Below are 20,694 nucleotides of genomic sequence, written 5' to 3'. Positions count from 1 at the left end.
ATGCCTGCACTCTCAGCTTTATCACAGCAGCATTCACACATTGGAATAAATCTGAGTGTACACCAGTGGCTGATTGGGTAAAAAATAAAGTAGTATATACATACCATGGACTACTATGCAGCCAAAACAGTAATGAAATAATGGCCACTGCAGCAGCATGGATGCAGATGGAGGCCATTATCCTAAGTGCATTAATGCAGAAACAGAAAATCAAATACCACATGTTCTCAGTAATAAGTGAGAGCTGAAAAAATGGATATTCATGGACACAAAAATGAACACAATAGAAACTGGGTTCTCCCAAAGAGCAGTGGGAAGGTGGGAGTGTGGCAACGGTCGAAAAATTACCTGTTGAATACTATGTGCACTACTTGGGTGATCGGTTCAGAAGAAGCCCAAACTTCAGGATTACACAATACATCCATATAACAAACCTACACATGTACCCCCGAAATTAAAATAAAAGAAATACTAATGGCAACACATGCCTTTTGATGGATGGTAAATTAAAACAAAATAAATAAAGGCATTATTCAGATAATTTAGAAAATATGAACTAAATACTTGATGATGTTTATAATTAATGAAAATATCTCAAGGTTAAAATAGTACATGAGAATCTTATCATCATTCTGTAATTCACAAATAGTTAGTGATGCTGTGTTATGAAGACTGCAGTCTACATACAGGTGGTTCAAAAACAAATAAAGAAATCGGAACTTCTAGGAAAACAGATTAGATGCACTTTTACCTGTTCCTTTCACGAAGTTAAACTGAAAACTTTGAACATGATTCTTCACTATTGCCTTACAAGTCTCTTAGACTCTGTTTATTTGCTTATTTTTAGTCTCGTGTGTGTGTGTGTATGTGTATATTATGTAGTTATCTATCACTACGTTGTCATGTACTACATGAATTTTTTCCAAGTTTCATTAACCATTAACAACAAAGAAATACATGTTTCTATAGCGAGTAAAATAAGACATGCAACTAAGCATCAGAGGGGTTCTGCATGTGAAGTTTTAGTAGATATTGAGAACTTGACCAAAGTGAATAATCCACTATGAGACAGGCTACAGAACACTCACGATGAATACTTTTCATACAACTTTTTATTTTCACATTTGTCAAATTTTGGTTTTGCTTTTAATTTTAATCATTTAGCTGAACATGTGGCATTATCTCAGAATTATTTTATTTGCATTTTCCTAGTGATTAAAATGTTTGATCACCTCTTTGTGTGCTTTATTGGTATTTTGCATACACTCTTGTGAAATGCCTATTCAAATATTTTGTTCATTTTTGAGCAATTGGTCTGTTTGTTTTTCTCTTTTGATTGTTTTCTGTGTATCACAGATATATGTCTTTTAAAATTTTTGTGAATATTTTCTTACATGGAGCTGTTTGCTGTGGCTGCCTTATTTTGAGCTCTTTTGATGAAATCTATTAACGTAAATTAAGCACATTTAATACATTTTCTTTTTCTTTTAATTAGTGTTTTGTGTGTCTTTTTGCATAGAAAATATTGTCCATTTAAGGTTGAGATGATATTCTCTTATATTATCTAACAGAATCTTCATTGTTTATTATTTCTGAATTAATCTTAATTTTATTAAATGAACTTCCCAAAGTACAAATACTTTTTGAATTTAAAAATCGCATATTTTATAATAGCACTCATCTTGCATTCATTATTGCCTCAAATTTTAGTCATATTATTGACTTCTCACAGAACCTTCAAATTGAAACTACTATCCTTGTATCTAATATCATAAACTCATTTTGTCTGAAGAAGTGAACTCAATACAATACTCACACATTTTTTTCTAGGCTTCTTTTTTATTCACGAGTTTACATGTGATTTAGTATTCTTTCATCAATGTACAAAACTCCATTGTGTAGATATATCAAATTTAATTTGACTTTGTAATATTTGTATTCTTTCATTAGTGTTTAGAATTTTATTGTGTGGATATATCAAAATTAATTTGACATTATAAAGGAAAACATTTATTATTTTTGGATTTTTGTTATTATAAATGTTCTTACTGTATCTGATGTATTTTGGTAATAGTAAGTTCCAATTCTGTTTTATATATATAATAGCAATAGAATTGCTGTGATATAGAGGCATTTTATTCATTATTAGCAAACAGAGATAATTTTTGAAGTAATTTAAGAATTTAAATCCTTCAAAGCAGTATAAGAGGAATCTAGTTGTTCAAAGTCTTACCAACTCATGAATTTTCTTTTACTTTAGCCCTTCTCATATATATGTATAATGGTATTTTATAATGGCCTTAATTTGCATAAACACTGATGTGTAATGTAGTTAAACAGCTTTTAATGATTTATAGGGTATTGATTATATACTTTGTTAAGTAATTGTTAAAAGAGTTTGCAATTTTACTGTTGAACTTCTGGTGTTTTTCTAATTGATTTTGTTTCTTCTATATATACACAGGTGTGAACAAACACACATATAATTTTAATACAAATCATTTATCTGATATGACTTGTGGATATTTGGCTGACATTTTTGTTTTTTACTTTATCTTATTTTTGACAATAGTTTCAGTATTTAATGTTCAGATTAAGATCTACAATTTACCAAGGATTGACATTTTTGTATGGTATACAGCAGTGTTCTGATTAATTTTTTCCATGTATATATTGAATGGACTTTGTATTATTTGTCAAAAAGAATTATAATTTTTTTCCTCCCTTGAAGTGTCACGTTTATCATGAACTGGGTGGTCATATATTTATGGGTTTGTTTTTGCACTTCTATTTAATCCTCCTATGAATTATTTTCTGTTTGCCTATCTTTGCCAGATAGTATAATAGTGTTAAGACAGTGTTAGTATGATAAAATTATTGTAATTCTTCTAGAAAATAACATGCTCTTTAGTTCTCTATATTCTCCAGTTTGTTTTCTATCCTAGGTAAGTATCCCTTTCTATTATAGAATCTTTGCACTGCTATGAAAAGAATATTACATCTTCATTGAATTTTATACTTAGAACTTACTGAGATGCTGAATGGCACTGTACTGAAGAGAGAAAAAACTGCGTAGGAAACACAGTTTTCACAGTAGTGAGTTGATCAAACCATGACTAAAGTATATTGAATATTTGTAAAGACTTATTTAATTATTCTCAGTAATGTATTTAATGCATAAAGATCTAATTTATCTTCTCTTAATTTTTTCCCTTTTTGTGTTAGTATTTGATAATGTAAAGGTTGATGTTATTCAAAGTCCTATGATTTTGGAAATGTAATTTCTGATATTTTATTGTTAATATATGAAAAATTATATTTAAAATTGATTTTATATCCAACTACCTTTCTATATTTACTTATTAATTATAATAGTGCAACTGCAGTCTGATCTTTCTGCATACGTGAGTATGTCATTTGGTAATGATGATAGTTTTATTTTTTCTTTTAGAATCTTTCAACATTTTTTCCCTTTATTTTCAAAGGGGGTTAAAATGCGCAACTTGTATGTAAACTTATACATAGAAATATAGAAAAAGTTACAAAAGACAATAATATGAATACAGATAATCATGTAAACATGTCAAAAATTTTTCTGAGTGGCAGAGAATTAAATGAGAACTATATTATTAAGTGAGCAATTCTCAGAAATCTGAAATTTTGTATGTATTTTTCAAAAATAATTTCACTTTATTTATCTTTGAGTGTCTTTTAGTAGGTACAATACCACAACTTGTGGGATTATTACAGTCAAACTGTTGAATTATGGAGTAAATAATTTATATTATGTAAAAGATATAAAGAAGATAGGTAATATGTGAATGACATATAAAAATTATTTGAGGTACAGCTATAGAAATATATAAGTAGACCAATACAACAAAATTATAAGTCCAGAAATAAACCCACATATGCTTAGTCACCCGATTTATGACAAAGATGGCCAGTTTTTCTTTTTTTTTTTCAAAAGTGATAGTCTTTCCAATAGATGGTGCTTAATCAATCGAATTTGTACAAAAATGACTCTTACTCATAGCATCATACTGTAAATAAAAATCAATTTAGACTCTTTAGTAGTTTTAAATGTAAACTGTAAAAAAAATAAAGCTTTTAAAAGAAAACATAAGAATATATTTATGTCTTAGGTCAGGCTACAATAAAAAGATACCATGAATCAAGTGGTTCAAATAACAAGCATGTATTTCTCATAGTTCTGGGAAGATCCTCATCAAGGTACCAGCATGCACAGTTTCTGATGAGGCCCTTTTCTTAACTTGCAGAAGCCTATCTCATCCTAATATCTTCACATTGCAGAGAGAGACACAGAGAGAGAGTAATAAAGAGAGAATAGTCTCTCTTCTTGGACACTAGTCCCATTAGGGCCTCAACTCTCAGGACCTCATATAAACCTAGTTACATCTCAAAGGTTTTGAAGCCTAATACCAGCTCATTAAGGGTTAAGGTTTCAACAAATAAATGTTAAGGGAGGCATAACATGCAGTCCTTAACAATTTATGACATTAGAGAAAAAGAAGATTTCTTATTTAGCATGGAAAAAGAGTTTACCATAAAAGAAAAAAAAAATAAAGATAGAGTTAGAATCTTTATTCAATGAAAATTAAGATTAAAATTAAGAAACTCTTTTCCTAAAAAAGACATCATTAAGAAAGTAACAACATAAGAGAGTGAAAGACTATATTTGTGAATATGCATCTGACAAAAGATGTGTATATAATATATGTAAAGGAATAGCACATAAAGACATATGACCTAATTTCAAAAAAAATAGGAAAAATATTTAAACTGGTGCTTTACAAAAATGGATATCTAACAGACCAACAAGCAAATTTAAAAGTTGCTTATCTTTATTAACTCCTAGAAATGCAGTTTTACCAAATACTTATCAGAAAATTTAAAGTGAAAGAAACTGATAATACTAAGTATTAACTAAATTACAGAGCAACTGGGATTCACATCTATTGTGGATGTGAGTATTAATTGCTGCTACCACTTTGGAAAACTGTTCGGTAGTATCTACTTACATCAATACTAACATTACTAATGACCCAGTAATACACTTCTAGGTATATTTGCAATGTAAATGGTTATAAATATCAACCAAGATAAATGTTCCATATGTTTGAGGCAGAATTATTCATAAAATTATGAACAAAAATATGAATATTCTTTTCATCCTTCAACAACTGTAAGATTAAACATGTATTTTTGTACCATGAAATGTTGATTAGCAATGACAATCAATGACATATATCTGAATGCAATAACATGAATGAAACATAAAAAATTACTATTGAGTGAAAGAAGCTGCAAAATAATTCATACACATACTTTACATACATAAATTTCAGAAGCAAGCAGGAATAACCTATTTGTAGAAATCAAATTATGATTATGTAGTAGTGACTGGAATGAGACAGGATTAGTGCTTCTGAGGTTCTGGAAATATTAATGTTGTGTCTCTTGATGCGAGTGTTCTCTATTTGATGTGTTCCCTTTGTGGTAATACATCCAGCTGTATAAATTATTATATGTACAATTTGCATCATGTACATTTTACTTCAATGATATTTCTTTAAGTAAATGTAAATTATTTTAAAACAGAAACATATTATTGTGATGTATTATTGATATCTTAGCCATAAAATAATTTTATATAAAATGAACATTTTATAATATCTATTCTGGATTAATTCCCTATTATGTTCCTCATTTGTTTGATTGTTCTTCTATATTTCTTCGATTATCCCTTGTCATGATAAAATTTTTAAAAAAATTTGTGGCTAATACATTTTCTGCTTCATTTTGCAGCGGACAAGATGAAGAAATAGAATCCCATAAATTTCAACAGAAGTCACAGTAGATCAGATAAAATCTGTAAGAAATCAGCTTCCAAATGGACACAAATTTCCCTTCACAAATAGGATTCATAATTTTGAAAGTACTAAGAAAAACATAATTTAAAATCCTAGAATGAAACTAAAGTACATTTCTGTGTAGTTATCACGTGTGGGGGTGGATGGATGAGCATTGCCAGTAATTAACACCCCAGGGATAGCATTAAGCTGAAAATACATTCAAGTTAGTGAGAAACTGCCTCTGCTTCCTGGAGTCCAGAGTAGGACAGATCTATGCTGTCTCCCAGAGGTCCCAGCGGAAAAAAAAAAAAAGATTCAGTTATCCATAGCAATAAACTGATCGTTAACATCTTCTTTATTGGACTCCTTCCTTTCGGTCTCATTTTTCCATTCCGTATTGTTGCTCCCCAAATCCGCCTCCTAATTAAACTCTAAACATGACAGCTCTTGTATCAAATGCTGTATCTGAAGCCAACCCAAGGAAATGCTAAAGCTGAAGAAGAAATAAAACTCATAACAAAACCTACTAGTATATTTAATAGATGACTGAGATTTTTGGAAGAATCCTAAGGAGTTTTTTTGAGAAATGTTCTGACCCTATCCACAGTTAACATTTTGGCCTGTCTCCTTGCAAATATGCATGGTCATAAATTAGGGCAAAAAGAAAGTTAAGCTCTGCAATTTTATGTTTTTCAAAATAGAACCATTGTTTTGATTAAGATATCCAAAAAGCATGTTTTATTTTAATTATAAACAAAAATAATTACTTTTGTTTTTATTAAGTAAAATTTTCTGTCTTTTCTTTTCTCTTCGATTATTTTTGTTTAATTGTGATGAAATTTGTGGTTTTATAAAACTGTGTTGTTTCTTTTAAGACACCACAAATGAAGTCAGATTATAACACTGGAAATAAAAATATAAGTCATATTGCGTTCCATGATTTTTCTAGGACCCAGAATGAGAATGCAATCTAATCTTTAACTCTTTCAGTTTATAATTTCAGTTTATGCAGTGGCTTTGCCTTAATCAGTTTTTCCAAACAATATTCATGCTTATTTTGGAGGAAAAATGTGTAGGCATTTGCCGTCACCAACTCAAAAGCACATAGGAAATAGCCAGAACAGAGATGTAAGCAACAACTGAAATATGTTTGCAACGTTGACCTTTGCAGCAAAAATGACTTTTTACACCAGGGACTTCTAAGTTATGTTGAATAACTTAGAGGTACTTTACTTTGTGCTTCCTCATTCAGCTCTATTTTCTGTCAAAGGCAGAACGCCTAATCATAAGCAACAAAAAGCAAAAGGACACATAAAGATCCATATATTTTAATATCAGGGCAAAAAACAAGTTAGAAACATTACCAGTCCCTCTGTGTTTCCTTCTAACCCACTCTCACTTTCTACCAACTTGTACTTTTCTGAAATGAGCATAAACAGGAAACATTCATGACTACTGTCTCAGAAGTCTCAACATACGTTTTGGTTTATTTATTTTTGTGTGTTGGTTGGAGATGTTCTAATTGTAATATATCATTATTATAGACTGAACTATTGTATACAATTCAGAAAGATGCATTTTTATATTAGTTATGGGGCATTTTCAAAAACGTTAATTTCATAAAAAGAAATGAAACAACATCAGAAATAGTGTACAGAAAGGACCAATGTCGAATTTCTTTAGCTACAATTCCAGAATGGTCCACCTCCAGCAAGTGCCATCGTATCACTCAAAACCTTCTGTAATTTTTGAGGGTATTTTTCTCTTATTTCTAATAAAAACAAAATCTTTGAATGAAATAATTTTAGCTGAGAGTAAACTAGCAGTGACATAGAACACTAAACAATAGCCTTGTAAGTTACATGTTCATATAACTGTAGTTTATGTTCAACATTTGTCACATCTAAACTATATTCAACTCATCAGAGAATGTTGAAGAGGAAGCCCTGTTTTGTGACTAGGAGGATTATATGGCATCAGCCTCCTCATGCACACTGTAAATTGCAAAGTCATCTGAAGTCTGATAGTCAGATGTCCTGTCTCAACTGGGGCCCTACGGCATTAAAAATGATGTTTCCACAAATGTCTAATGATTACCTGAGGCAATGTTGGCTTTGTTCCAAAGCCTCCCATTAGAAGCAGCTTGGCCTCCATATAGGATATTGACATGCAACAGGCACTTCACTTTCTCTTCTGAGTCAGAGGAGCAAAATGGCAGAGAGGGATACACAGAAGGAAATCTCCCTCCACTCTGCCTGACTGAAAACTCACTTTCAAATGAACTGCTTCATGGTAATCCACAATTTCTTGTTTTCCACATCATTTCAGCATACTGTAAATGTAATTGAAATAATTTTCTCTGTTATATTCAGAAGGTAGACATGCTTTTGGCATGGATCTAGAAAGCCATCATGTGCCTGTGGCAGGTTTTTTGTTTTTTTGTCTTTGTCCTTGTCATGTGAAAGCAAACTATTATTTTCTTGTTCACATAAGGGAAAAGAGACATTCAAGATTAATTGTTGGTTATCTGATACCAGTGACTGAATTGCTTTGATCCAGTTATAAGAAGATATCCATATAAACAGCTATAATTGAGTACTGGAAATGTCATCATCCATACAGCTTTCTAATATCTAATAATGGCACCAACACGACCAATACACCCACAGACAAACACACACACAGATCTGATGTTGTATGTAGTTTATTCTTTAGGCAAGCAGGTGAAATTCCAGTGATTTTTACTAAACTCTATCTATCAATATAGTAACGCCCTACTTCATGGTTCATGAGCTGGGAGAATAAACTCTGGGACTAGTCTAAGGAGTCTTATTAGTAAAAAATGATTTTTATCACCAGATACATGCATCTCTGTGTGTTAGCCCTGGTTAGCATCTTAGGTCCTTGAAATTCGCATTAATTTTTGGTATATTTTTAAACAGTCACCAATAATTATGTTTATCTTACAGCATAATTATACAGGTAGATACTCAAAGGTTGGAGTTTGGAGGAAATGGAGACATGACCCGATTATATAGGTAGAGTGATACAGCCATAATTTCACCATTGCACTCCAGCCTGACTGACAGAGTGAGATCCTGTTCCAAAAATTAAATGAACAAAATGTTTTTAAAAATGAAACTACAGATAATGCAGCAAGCAATGATTCTCAGTAAAAGTAAAATAAAAATGGTTGTATGTCATCAGATGACATACAACCATTTTTATTTTACTTTTACTGTCTCTTCCTTCCTTTAAAGCTGCCTTCACAGATTTTTTTCACACAAAAATTTTCTCATTGACCCTTCTACCTAGTTTGCAAGCTGAGAATTCAAAATTTGTTGGAAAATGACATAAATTCAAACTGAAGAGTTTCTTTGCATATATTTTTTCCACTAAATTAAAAAAAGAAACATGGTAAAGTATGTAAAATTTCTCCTAGGCTTTCTGCTTTAGGCCCTAGGTTCCTTTGATCCTAGGGAGAATATAAAAATTTTCATAGCTGCTTCAAGTTTTTACTTTCCTTTTTAAAATAAAAGGAATAAAAATGAATGAATTAAAATAGACTGCTTTTTGATCATAAACATTCTATTTAAAGTTGTATAAAAAGTCATTGAAGCTCATTATCCTCATTAAGAGAAGAAGGCTAATGTCAAAATTGAGGCCTATGCAATAGTTTTTAAAATAAGTCATTTAATGTGTATACTAAGAATGCATTTCTTTGTCATAATTTTATATTTACCAACTTGTTTATATAGATAACATTTTTCCTCTGAGAACCACCATAATTTTTATTTATTATTATAATATATCGTTTTTCTTGAGACAGAGTCTCGCTCTGTCACCAGGCTGGACTGCAGTGGGGCGATCTCTGCTCACTGAGATCTTCCCCTCCAGGGTTCAAGCGATTCTTCCACCTCAGCCTCCCGAGTAGCTGGGACTACAGGTGCAGACCACCATGCCTGGCTAATGTTTGTAGTTTTAGGAGAGGCGGGTTTCACCATGTTGGCCAGGGAGGTCTCGATTTCTTGCCCTCATGATCCACCAGCCTCGGCCTCCCAAAATGCTGACATTACAGGCATGAGCCATCGTACCCGGCCTAGAAAATATTATTTGCCTAATCTTACAACCAATGCAATTACTGCATGTGTCAATTATTTAGGATTTTCAAAGTTTATGTCTTCTTTCTACTGTGGCACTTAACCTTTTATTTAAATATCACTGAATTTTTTCCTCAAAATACCATGTTTCTTTAATGAGTTCAGCATATCATATGCGAAAACTTTTGTTTAGAGAAACTCAGATGAATAATTATGCTCTCATTAAAATGCAACGTCTACAGATATGCTCCTAATTATCCTCTTGTTGATTTCTTAGTTGTTTAAGTGAGTGCAATGCCTTTCATCAATCTATAATTAAACAGCAATACTATTTTCGATCTCTGTAAAATATACAACACTATAAAATAGGTCACATTCCGTGTCACCTCATGGTCACAAAAGTAATTGCCTGGAAGTTTCTTTCAGAACTCTTCTATGTAAAAATGTATAGATTTATGGTTATTCAATCAAAAGAACACAAGTATAAAAGTTTTTGGGTTACTGCCTTCTGAACAGCCTCAGATTCATATCTGTAAAAGGTAACATCTACTTAAACAGATCATTAATTTGTCTATGCTTAAGAAGTAGAAAGTACCAGTAAGCCTAAATCATTTCACGGAGTCCTTGATCTAGCATAGACTCTCTACTAAAAGTATTTTCTGATATGTATTTTGACATTTAATGACGTCAGTTCACTCAAATATGTTCACAGCATAAGTAAGTCACTTCGGTTAAACAAACATCTAAGGAGTCAATCTCATTAAAGACACATCTACAAATAGCAGTTCAAACTCTGTAGCACATTGCAGCAAACAGTCATAGTTTAACATTTCTGACATTACTTAACTACTGGAATCCTGGTCCTTTCGAGCATTCTGGAAAGTTGGAGAGTTTTATAAATTTTCCTCTTTTGTTTTATCTTTTCACTGTCATCAAAGACAACTGAGTTTGAAGATGAACACTTCAATCAGATTCGTTCCTTTACTTCTGGAATGCTGCAAACAACATAAACTTCTGGGAACCAAATCCCTTTCAGTTTTGTCACTCAATCAGATAAATGGTTCTTGAGATTCAGAACACATTAATTATTTAAAGACATTATTTAAAGACAACATGATTGCCATGCTTTACTAATTCATGGATTACTTCTCCAGAATTTTTTTAAATTGAACAACAGAAGGCTTTTTGTGACAACAAATCACAAAACTGAACAACCTGGTTACCATGAAATCACAAGGCACAGTATTAGAATGCAGTGTTACAGAGCAAAATTACATAAAATGGAGAAAGTCTTGAACTTCTGACCTCACGATCCACACACCTAGGCCTTCAAAGTGCTGGGATTACCGGTAAGAGCCATTGCGCTTGGCCAAACTTATTTCTTAACTTAGCTGTCCAAATGTCTATGGGAAAATAAAACTAAACTAAAAAATAATAATTGAGTCTTACAATTATACAGCAAACTGTCCTTGTTGTTGGTGGTCATTATAAAATATATCATTAATTCTCTTTTAAAGTGCACGGGCTATGGAAAATAAAACCAACACAAATGTAGCAATAAAAATTACTTTTTAGGTTTTTTGTTTGTTTGTTTTTATCATAGTCCATAAGCAAGGGAAAGAGAAATGAAAAAAACAAAAGCAAAATATTTAACCTTACCAAACACCACTTTTATCTGAGACTGTTGTAATTCATTTAGACAACTATATTCATGTATTTGGGTGAAAAAATTATATTCAGAAATATAAGAATATGTCTCCAGAATACATTTATTTAATGTATTTTTGTCACCATTTAATTTGTTAATATTTGAGAGTTTACATTTAGATTTCCAATCGGGAGCATCTGTTAATGTTTGAATGGGTTAATAAAACAATTTAGTTTTCTTTCTGGATTACAATTGCTCCTAGACTATAAATATCATAAAGCCTATGGATTTCTTTTTGTATTCTGTTCACTGACAAAGCCCCAGAAACTGAAACATTCCCAGATAAGTAGTATACATTCGATACATATTTGTTAAGAGTACTGTATTCTTTTTACAATGCCCTGCATGTAAGACTCCATGTCTTACAATAAAATTGAATGAAAGGTAATTGCAACATGAGGGATGGAACTTTTCCACCTCTGGTTTATAACATGCACAGTATTTAAAACCACATGATTTTCTAGAATGATTTTTGTTGCATTTTCTCCTATATATTATGACTCTATTTAAAAAAAAAAGAAAGTACTGTTTATAAAAAACTAGTATTTCACATATGGGGAGCAGTTTATAATGTTTATTTCAATGAAAACACTTAAACATTAATTTTAATCAAATGAAAAACCTTTAAAGTAATAAGTCACTAAGTAAATAATTTAAAAACAAACATCAGTAATGCTTTCGTTAGGCTAGCAATAAATAATTATAAAATGCATCAGAGGCTGGGCATGGTGGCTCACACCTGTAATAGCAGCACTTTGGGAGGCCCAGTCGGGCGGATCATGAGATCAAGAGGTTGAGACCATCCTGGCCAGCATGGTAAAACCCCGTCTCTACTGCAAATACAAAAATTAGCTGGGTGTGGTGGCACGAGCCTGTGGTCTCAGCTACTTGGGAGGCTGAGGTGGAAGAATTGCTTGAACCCAGGAGGCGGAGGTTGCACCACTGCACTCCAGTCTGGCTACACAGCAAGACTGTCTCAAAAAAAAAAAAAAAAAAAAAAAAAAAAAAAGCAACAGAGAGAATTACACTCACTGTAAAAAGTAAAAAGTAAAACATACTAGAAATGATGAAATAATTTACTGCATTAGTATGGTAAAGAAGCTAAAACAAAAAAAAAATCAAGAAAAAAACCCCACAACCCCATCAAAAAGTGGGCAAAAGATACTAACAGACGCTTTTCAAAAGAAGACATTTATGCAGCCAACAAACATGGAAAAGAGCTCATCATCAGTGCTTATTTGAGACAGGCAAATCAAAACTACATTGAAATATCACCTCACACCAGTTAGAATTGAGATCATTAAAGAATCTGGAGACGACAGATGCTGGAGAGGATGTGGAGAAATAGGAATGCTTTTACACTGTTGGTGGGAGTATAAATTAATTCAACCATTGTGGAAGACAATGTGGCGATTCCTCAAGGACCTAGAAATAGAAATTCCATTTGAATCAGCAATCCTATCACTGAGTATATCCCCAAAGGATTAAACATCATTCTACTACAAAGACACATGCACACATATGTTTATTGTGGCACTGTTCACAATAGCAAAGACTTGGAACCAAACCAAATGCTCATCAGTGATAGACTGAATAAAGAAAACGTGGCATAAATACACCATGGATTACTATGCGGCCATAAAAATGATGAGTTCATGTCCTTTGTAGGGACACGGGTGAAACTGGAAACATCATTCTCAGAAAACTGACACAAGAATAGAAAACCAAGCACTGCGTGTTCTCACACATAAGTGGATGTTGAACAATGAGCACAAATGGACACAGGGAGGGGGACATCACACACTGGGGCCTGGGGGCTGGGGAGCTAGGGGAGGGACAACAGGCAGGTGGATTGCGGGGGGATAACATTAGGAGAAATGTCCAATGTAGGTGATGGGGCAATGGATGCAGCAAACCAGCACCATGGCACGGGCATAACTATGTAACACATCTGCACGATCTGCACATGTGCTCCATAACTTAAAGTATAATAATAAAAACATCATAATTTGTGTGTCTCACATTAGCAAAAAGAAATGTTAAAATGAAATCCTCAGGGCTAGTAAGAATGTGTTGAAACATACAATTAAAAAAAAAAACAAAACAGATAACACTATCCATGCCATGTATATTGATAAAGATTTTGAAGGAACATGCCACTGAGACTATACAATTCTATCATATTCTTTAACGCAGCAACATTATAGGTGGTACTCTGTAATTGGGACAATTTGAATATAAACAAAGTTTATCGCAGCGTTTCTGATAAGAGAGGAAGAATTTGGGGAAAAAAAACATTAGCTAAGCATGGCGTGTTACATTTAAAAAATAAGGATCATAGAGATAATTTAAAAAGAGTGGAAAATTACTAATGTATACTATTAGTATTCTGTTCACTAACAAAACCCTAGAAACTGGAACACTCCCAGATATGTAGTAAATGCTCAATAAATGTGATAAATATGATAAAAGAGTGGAAGCAAGTTTTACCTGTGATTTCTTTATAATTACATTTTGGATTTACAATCGCTATTCCCACCATCGCTGGACATTTTACTTGAAAATTTCACAAGGACTGCCAGTCAATATATAAAATCAGTAGGTTTCCTTAGCATGAGAGGCCAACTGTCCATGAATCTCTAATAAATGCAGATATCTTTATTTATCTTAGTTGTAAAACATAGCATTTGGACTGCCAATAACCAATGGTCATCGAGTCCTTACCAAACAGAATAGAAAATGACAAGAATAGGTAAGCAAATTCCACTTACTTCTTTGCTTTCTCAATGGAAAATAAACGTAAAAGTATCTACTAAGCCTGAACACACAACGTAGTCAATGAAAGGTATTCATTGGGATTGATAATTGTTGCTTTCAATTTGCTCAGTAGGGAAATGTGGCTAGTGAACACCATGCTTTCCCCATCCTACCCAAACTGTGAAATTCTTCACTTTCCTTAGGGTAGGAGAAGAAACAAGTAAAAAAAATAAAATTACTGTCTGTGTTAGGCCATTCTTGCATTACTAAAAATAAATTTCCAAGACTGGGTAATTTATAAAGTAAGTTTAATTGGCTCATGCTTTTGCAGGCTTTAGAGAAAGCATGGTGCTGGCATCTTAGCTTCTGGAAGGCTTCAGGAAGCTTACAATTATGGCAGAAGGCAAAGTGGGAGCAGGCATATCAGAAGCAACAGAAAGGGAGACAGAGAAAGAAAGGAAAGGGAGAGTGAATGAAAGTGAGAGAGAAAGAGAACAGAAGGTGGGGAAGGTACCACACCAAAACCAGATCTCATGAGCACTCACTTACTATTGTAAAGACAGCATTAGCCACTTTTGCAAAGACAGCATCACTCACTATTGCAAAGACAGCACCGCGTCATGCAGGCTCTGCCTCCACAATCCAAACACCTCCCACCTGGTCCCACCTCCATTATTGGGGATCCCATTTGAACAAGAGATTTGTGCAGAGACAAATATTCAAACAATATCTATTTCCTCCATTGGGTAAAAATTTTGGGGGAGTAGTTCACTGTGTTATTTTATGCAGGAATATGGGGGAATTATCACATTTATTTTTCCTAAAAATATATTTTACTTAAAATATATTTAAAAAGAGCATGGCAAATCAACAAATTTAACAGGAGTTTTCTCTCTGTGAGGAGGCATTGAAATTATAAGCATCTATGCGAATGTTCTTTACGCTTTACTGTACTTCTCAAATTTTATATGCTGAGCACATATTGCTGTGAAATTCAGAAAAAAAAAGAATACGTGCATGCATTCATAAGATAAAAATTGGTTTTTAACCAATAATATATTAATATCTCAGGCATAGCTTCTTTTAATATTTCATAAGTGATAACTACCTGAGGTTTCCAAACAATGACATTCAAATAACTTTTAAACATAAAGTTTTTGAGAAATAGAGAATATTATTATTTCATATAAAAATAAATGTCTATAAGATAAATATATAACTAGTAAAATCTTATTTTGCACTTATATCTGTATTATCAAAAGTTTGGAATAGAAATACATGTATGAATTTTGAACTCAACCCTATTTATATCTTCTTAAAAATATGTTAAGAAAACTAGGAAAATATGTAGCTGTTTATTTTCTCAACACCTCTTTTTAACAATGATTAATGATCACAACTTTTTCTTTTTTATTATCATTAATTTATTTTACTTGTGTATATGGTTCTGTGTGTACACCTGTGCGTGCACATGTGTTTTAGTCTGTATACTATTAAACATTCAAATGAGTTGAAAACACAGCTTTGATTATTTTCATCTCAGTTTTGGTAAGAAAACAAACTCAAGTATTAACTGGTAAAATAGTTTTTAATGGAACATTTTAAAATGATGTTTGGAAAATAAGTGAGATTTTTATAGTCAGTGTAATTCCTGGCATCCAGGGAATATATTGAGTAGGGAAGAATTTCCCAAGGTAAACTCTGTGACATCAAGAAGGACCTCCTTTTGGAATTTAAGAGGAAAATTGGGCTCAATTAAATTATGTATATGCTATGCAGAGAGGGTCATTGTCTTGCTCATTATCATTGCTGCTTGGAATTGTAGCAGTTTCTCTTTCTGTCACATTTGAAGATGAGTTGGAATGGTGCCTTAATCATTCTCATATTTGAAAACGCTTCTTTTCCTTCTATGCTGGCAGCTCTGCCTTAGGTTGCTAATGTCTGTGTCTGTCCAGATGCACAATATTACCAACAGTGGCAAACACATTTGATTAAACAGAATAAATGAGGTGCCAACAATCTTCCTAGTTTTCTGGCCCTCAGATGTTATTTATTAGCATTCTGTTTGTGCTGTCATTATTGCATATCAATGCCAGAAAATGTTTACTTTTAAGAAATAGCATAATGGTTTGTAATAGCTGACAGAAGAAACAAATATTGGAACAATTATAATACCCAGATAATACTTATTCTGTCATATATTGACAGCTATTAGAATTTTGACAAGATTATAAGCTCGTCACAAACCTGTCAGTAAGTATTGACCAACTTAACTTTGTCAAGAGTCTCCATTAGCAAACATGGCAGGAAACTTCTAAAAATATAGTCATTCGAAGATGTACTTTATATCTTCAAAGCAAGATAATGTTACAAGGGTAAATATACAGTTTGTCAAGGGACACTTTAGCCTTTGAATTTAGACCTTAGTCTTCGGTTCCAGTGCTAAAGGATTCTTGAGAACTGCAGACATGTTATTCACTGTGGAAAGTAAAAGAATTGAAGGGATTTTATTAATGGGACTTAAAGGTATAGTCTGTTGATTTGAAGGAAGTAATAAGTGACATTTCCTATTACATGATCAATGTCCAATTAAACCTCAAAAGTAAGACAAAGGCATTAAAAATCACTATAGCTACAATAATTTGGTAATGATGCATGATATCGAAATATAAATTGTGACATCAACAACATAAAATGTGAGGGGAAGGAAAGTTAAAATGTAGATGATTTTTGTACATGGTTGAAGGCAAGTTGTTCTCAGCATAATACAGACCATCACAATGATAAAATGTTGTATATAAGCCACAGAGTATTCACAAAGGAACTAAGAAAACCTTAGAGCAGAGACATGAATAATAAAGAAAAGGAAATGATACAACCACAGATCACAATAGACTACAGCAATAGAGGAAAAGTAAAAAAAAAAATGAATTGTGAAATAGAAAACAATTAGCAAACTGACATTGGTAAGCCCTTGTCTATCTATCAGTAGTTACTTTAAAATAAATAAAACAAATTTTCCAATCAAAAGACATAGATTTGTTGAATTAATTTAAAACAAAACACGAAAACAAAAGCAAGATCAAACTCTATGCTGCCTACATGGGATTCATTTTAGCTTTAAGAAGACACATAGGCTGAAAGTGAAGAAATTGAAAAAGATACTTCATGAAAACAGTGACCAAAAGAGAAGAGGTAAGATTATGCTTCTATCAGACAAAGTAGACTTTAAGTTAAAAACCATCCAAAGTAACAAAAAGGTCATTAAATACAGATAAAATGATCAATTTCTTAAGAGTATATCATAACTCCAGCATTGGAACTTCTAAATATGTAAAGCAAATATTAACAGAAATGTAAGCAGAAACCAAAGCAATGTAATAATAGTGGAGAACTTTAGCTTTAAACAATAGATAGATCATCCGGACAGAAAACTAGTAAGGAAACAGTGGACATCAATAACTCTATAGTCCAAATAACTCTGTATTCTGAAAATATACAAAACATTACATCCAACAGCAACAGAATATCCATTATTTTCAGGAACAAACAAACATTCTCTAAGATAGATCAAATGTCAGTCCACCAAACAAGTCTTAACAAATACAAGAAGATTGAAATTGTATCAAGTGTATATGTTGACTACAATGGAATAAATCCAAAAATTGGCAACAGGAAGAAAACTGGAAAATTCACAAATATGTGAGAATTAAAACAATATATTCCTGATCAAACCAATGGATCAAAAATATCAGAAAGAAAATTTTAAAAATTATGTCTTGAGATAAATGAAGGGTGGATGTGATGGCTCACAGCTGTAATCCCAGGACTTTGGGAGGCCGAGGCAGGTGGATCATGAGATTAGGAGTTCAAGGCCAGCATGGTCATGATGGTGAAACCTTGGATCTACTAAAAATTACAAAAAATTAGCCAGGTGTGGTGGCACACCCCTGTGATCCCAGCTACTTGGGAGGCTGAGGCAGACAATTGCTTGAACCAGGGAGGCAGAGGTTGCAGTGAGCAGAGATCATGCCACTGCACTCCAGCCTGGCCGACAGAGCAAGACTCTGTCTCAAAAAAGCAAAACAAACAAATAAACAAAATTATATCTTGAGATAAATGAAAATTGAAATACACATCAAATTGTATGGAATGCAGCAAAAGCGTTATAAGTGGAAAATTTTTAGTGACAAATCCCTACATTCAGAAAGAAAAAAGATCTCAAACAACCTGAAATTACAGACGAAGCCCAGATTCAGAAGAGAGAAAATAATAAAGGGCAGGGAAGAAAAATCAATAAAATCGACACTAGAAAAACAACAAAAAATGTAAATGGAAGTAAAAGTTAATTTTCCAAAAAGTTAACCAACATTGACATGCCTTTAGCTAAAGTAAAAAAGAGAAATAGAAGATTATAATAAATAAAATGAGAAATGAAAGAAAAGACAGTACAATGATACCGTAGAAACACAGAAGATCATAAGAGACTGCTATGAACAATTATATGCCAACCTAGAAGAAATTGATAAATTCATAGAATCATAAAACATAGCAAAACTGAATCATAAAGACTTCGAAAATCTGAACAGAACAATGTTGAGTAAAGAGATCAAATCAGTATTCATGTAACTCCCAAAAAAGATAAGCCCAGAGCCTGACAGCTTTGCTGGTAAATTCTGTCTAACAAAATTTAAAATAAACCCTTCTTAAACTCTTCCAAAGAATTTAACAGGAAAAAACATTCTTAAAATGTTTATGAGGATAGAATTTTCTCTTAATACCAAACCAAGACAAGGAGATAACCCAGAAAATAAAATGTACAGGCAATATACCTGGAAACAATGAATGCAAAAAAATCCTCAACAAAAGTTAGCAAACTAACTTCAATAGCACATTGAAAGGATTATACACTGTGATAAAGTAGGATTTATCTTGGGATTCAAAGATGGTTTCATATAGACAAATCAATAAATATGATACATTAATCAACAGAATGAAGGATAAAAAAGAATGTTATCATCCCAATAGATGCAGAAAACAGCATTTGTCAAAATTTAACATCCTCTCATACGCAAAAAATATCCTCTTCACCAATTAGGTACAGAAGAAGTTTGTCTCAATATAGAAAGTACTATATATGACAAGTTCACAGCTAATACTAAAAAGCCAAAAGCTTTTTCTATAAAGTTAAGAACAAGAAGAGAATGCCCACTCTTAATCGCTTCTATTCCATATAGAACTGTAAGGCATGGTCAGAGCAATAAATAAAATGTGTTCAAATGAGAGGAAAAAGTAAAATTACTTATTTGTAGATGACATAATCTTATATATGCAAAACACTGTAGATTCCAACAGAAAACTATTAAAACTAATAAATTCAATAAAGTTGCAGGATACAAAATCAACAAATAAGTAGCATTTACATAGCAGTAACAAGCTATACAGAAAAGAAATTAAGAAAACAATCTGACTTACAAAAGCTGCAAAATTAAGATACATAGAAATGAATGTGTTGACGGAGGTGAAAGATCCTTATACTGAAAACCAAAACACATTAATAAAAAAAATCTGAAGAAGACATAAACAAATGCAAAGGTATCCTTTTTCATGAACTTGAAGACTCAATATTGTTAAGATATCCATAGTTTCCAAAGTGACCTATAGCTTTAAAAGCAGCCTTAAACAAAATTACAAAAATATTTTTCAGAAAAATAGAAAACACTATCCCAAATTTTATATGACACCACAAAAGACCATTAATAGCCAAAGGAAAAAAAAAAGGAAGCTGGAAATATGACAATATCTGATGTCAAAATATACTATAAACACATAATAATTAAACTGACATTATACTGGTATAAAGATAAACATAAGACCAAGGCAACAGAATGGAAAGCCCAGAAATAAATCCCTGTATTCACAGTCAACTGATCTTCAATAAAGCTGTTAAGAACACACAATGAAGAAAGAAGTATCTTCAGTAAATAGTATTTGGTAAATGCACTATCCACAATGACAGGAATGAAATGGGATTCATATCCGAACAAAAACCAATCAAAATAGATTAATGCTTAAAAGTTTTAAAATTGTAAAACTGCTAGGAAAAAACAAAGGGGAAATCCATAACTTTTAAAATAGGCCCGAAAGGGACAGGCCACAGATTTTAAAAAGAGTGAAATAAAATCACATAAAATTAAACAGCTATGTACAGCAAGGAAACAATAAACAGAATAAAAAGACAACCTATAAAATA

The sequence above is a fragment of the Sapajus apella genome, unplaced genomic scaffold, assembly GCF_009761245.1.
Source record: "Sapajus apella isolate SASKATOON/1434 unplaced genomic scaffold, GSC_monkey_1.0 scaffold8, whole genome shotgun sequence".
NCBI lineage: Eukaryota > Metazoa > Chordata > Mammalia > Primates > Cebidae > Sapajus > Sapajus apella.
The sequence above is the reverse complement of the archived record's forward strand: the minus strand, read 5'-3'. Positions refer to the sequence as shown.